General features: G+C 59.4%; 1 pseudogene; it reads right to left on the reverse strand.

The window, feature by feature from the left end:
- Window positions 1–1,159: 1,159 nt before the first annotated feature.
- On the reverse strand, window positions 1,160–2,791 carry LOC125541109 (hydroquinone glucosyltransferase pseudogene; annotated as a pseudogene).
- Between the last annotated feature and the right edge of the window lie 732 nt (window positions 2,792–3,523).

Raw genomic sequence — 3,523 nt, forward strand, 5'->3', positions numbered from 1 at the left:
TATTTCGCGCAAATCTTTGGACATTTTTTCCATCGTCAATGCATGCAATCAATTGAACTGAGCATACCTGGAAAAATCTTTTGCCTCTCCAATAGCATACAACTTTTCTGTATCTTGCACATTTGGTTCTCTCAGATACTATGGTCCAAACACCTGCACCATGGTGCGGGCAAAATTGACATTGGTCTTCAGTCATGTGCTATCCCCATCCAGACTATCTCACCAACGGCATCAATGGCGGCACCAAGTGCAAGCATCCTCAGAGAAGTCGTGCATTTCTGCTTAGCAGAAAATGATAGTTGTCCGCAACAATTCCTGATGAGTCTGAAGTAGGGATAGTGTGCCTCCACTCCCTCCACCATGCACAAGACCAATAGTTTACGCATAAGGAACCATTGAGGAAACCATGGATCATCAGTGAATATTGGGTTGGGAGCAAAGTAGTCATTGTACAGTAGCCGAGCTCCAAAGACCCGATCCTGGTTCAAACCTCTTCTCCCTTTGATCAGGCCTTTGAAGTTGAGAATGTGCTTCACCTCCTGATCCATTTCCTGTTGGATGCTCATGATCATGATCATCTCGGCTTCTTCGTCTGAATTCGATGAATTGAATAACTCATTATGAATCATTTCATCAAGCTATATCGACCCATACTCCTCGTCCGATGAACCATCTGAATTCATCATTTTGCCTAAGAAACGATTACAAACACTGGTCAGACGATGTGTCGAACACAATAGAGGGCAAGGTGCAGTCCGAGAGTTGCTGGATGTACCCTGATTGCATCCGGGCCGACGGTGAAGTCCGTGGCGGCAAGAACGGATGGGCGGACTATTGGGGCGGCACTGCGGTGCTGAGGGCTCAGTACGGCGACGGAGAATGGTGGCAGAGCTAGGGTGGCCTGCAAGAAGGAGGAAGAAGAGAGAGGAGAAATAATTGGAATTGGCTAGATGGGGGTAGGAGGGTTGGTGCAATTTGGGGTACAGTCTGCCTGTCTTGTCCGACATGGCGAAGACGCTGGAGTGCGTCGGGCCTCCTCATATCCGTTCAAGATTTGAACTGAATATGAGAGGTGCCGGTCGGTGCGAGGAGTCACTCGGTGAGTCTGCATTGCTTTTTTTAGACCGACAATTACCAGGCGTATAAGGCGGGCCTGAGGAGCCGTTGGATCACTTCACACCAAATGACCATTGTACAAAGTCACGAAGTAACAGCAAAATGAAGTACGATGAGAGCATTTTTGGAGGATCATGCACTACATGGGTTGCTTTTTTTTGCCAAGCGCCGCCTTCCACTTGATGGCGACCTCCTCGAGCGCACGGCGCGACGGCCCCTCCGGCGACCACGCACGTGCTGCCGCTTTCTGCAGGCCCTCGGCCCGGCGCCGCAGCTTCTGATCCCCCTCCACGAGCTCCTTCACGACGGTGGCGATCTCATGGCGGGTCACCAAGCATCCGACGTCCGGCGCCACTCGCAATGCCACTCCAAGCCTCTCTTCCAGAATGACGGCGTTCATCCTCTGCTCTGCATACAGCGGCCACGCGAGCATGGGCACGCCGCACCCCACGCTCTCCAGCGTTGAGTTCCACCCGCAGTGCGACACGAAGACGGCGGTCGCGGGGTGGGACAGCACGCGCACCTGAGGCGCCCACGCCGCGACGGCCAGGCCCCTGCCCCGCGTCCTCCCCAAGAAGCCCTCGGGGAGCCACGCCAATGGATCGTCCTCGTCGTCGCCGCCGTCGGTTCTTGGCATCCGCACGACCCAAAGAAACCTTTGGCCGCTCGCCTCGAGACCAGCCGCGAGCTCGGCCGTCTGCTCCACGGAAAGTGCCCCGCCGCTCCCGAAGGCGACGTACACCACAGAACCGACCGGCTGACGGTCGAGCCACTCCAAGCATGGCGACGACGCGCCCACGGCGGCTTCGTCGGGATCTGCCCCCCGGACGAATGGCCCCACCGGGAACACCGGCGGGAAGAGGAACGCGCCCGCAGCTTGCTCTGGCACGGCCAGCCGCTTGAACGCTTCCGCGGTGCCAGGTTCCATCTCGTAGAACGTGTTAACCAGTATGCCATCGGCAGCGCGGATCCTCCGGCCCAACTCGACAACCTGCTCGTAACCCGGGTGCCTGGAACTGCCGCACCCGTCGGGGAGGTCCTCGCGGCACAGCGAGACGCCGCCGAGAAGCTCGAGAGGCACCGGGAGGTCGCGGTACTCGCCCGGGGCGGCGTCCTCGTGGAGCTCGAGGATGTGGCGCGTGAGGGCGACCAAGGCCAGGTTGCTAGGGATGAAGAGGTACCCCGGGACGCCGAGCTCGGCGGCGACGGGCAGCGCCACGGAGCAGAGGAAGTCGGGCACCAGCGCGGCGAGCGGGGCGGCACTGGAGCCGTCGTTGATGGAGCGGAGGAGGGCGCGGATGTTGGGGACGGAGCGGCGGACGAGCTCCAGGAGCACGAACCCGTCGTGGGCGTCGGCGGGGAGGTCGTCCATCCGGACGGCGGGGAGCGCGGCGGTGGCGACGGAGGTGGGGAGGCGCGGGAGAAGCTGGCCTGCCGGGCCGCAGAGGTTGGTGAAGGTGACGATCGTGGCCGCGAAGCCGTGGAGCTCCACGAGCCGCCGCGCCAGCTCGGCCATTGGAATGAGGTGGCCGGCGCCGGGGCTGGCCAGAAGCACGACGTGCGGCCGCGCTCTGGGTGGCGCGGGGCCAGTGCTGGTCAACGACCCCATCCCGCCAACGGGTTAATTCTTGCAGTGCACCGTGCGTCCGTGAGCGGGATGCTGGCTGTGGTCTTGTGGATCTGGAATCCAAGGTGTGATCCCATTCGGCATTTTACGAGGTAGTAATATACAGTATTTTGGGAGCGTGCTGCCGAGGTGCCAGGATTAATCCCACATGCCTGGTCAGAGCCTCGCAGTCACAGCACTGCGAGGGAAGTCTGATTTAAATCTTGAGTTGGTAGAGAGCCACGCCGCAAGAGCTGTATTAGAGCATCTCCAGCCGTTGGCCTATCAAAGACGCCTAAAATCGTCCCCCGGAGATGAGCCGGCGCAAAAAATCGGCCTGGGGCTGAGTTGATCCTAGCCGTCGGCCCCAGGGCCGTCCCCAGGCGCGTTCGAAAAAATTAAAAAATATAGCAAAGTTCGAAGTTCGGCATATATTATATTTTAAAAGCGGGTTTTTATTACATAATATATATAATTAAAAAAAGAACTGGCTAAAAGCGGAGTAGTCGCCGCCGTCGTCGTCGTCGTCCGGCTTCTCCTCCTTGACGCGGCCGTCCCTGGTGGACCCCTGACCGGCGTCGCCTATACGGGCTGGCGGCGGCGGCGCGGCGTCGTCGTCGTTGTCCTCGATGACGACGATTCCTCCTTCGTCGCGGCCCCGGCGGCGCACTGGCGCTCCCACGCCATCTTCAGGGAGTCCGCGCGCGCCCATTCTAGGGCCGCGTCGTCGTCGAGCTCGACGTCGCCGCCGTGCTCCGTCTTCACCGTGGGGAGGCCCGGCTCTGTCTTCACCGGCGTCAG

This window comes from Triticum urartu, chromosome 2A (genome assembly GCF_056163025.1).
Source record: "Triticum urartu cultivar PI428250 chromosome 2A, HENAU_Tu73, whole genome shotgun sequence".
In the NCBI taxonomy this organism is placed as follows: Eukaryota; Viridiplantae; Streptophyta; class Magnoliopsida; order Poales; family Poaceae; genus Triticum; species Triticum urartu.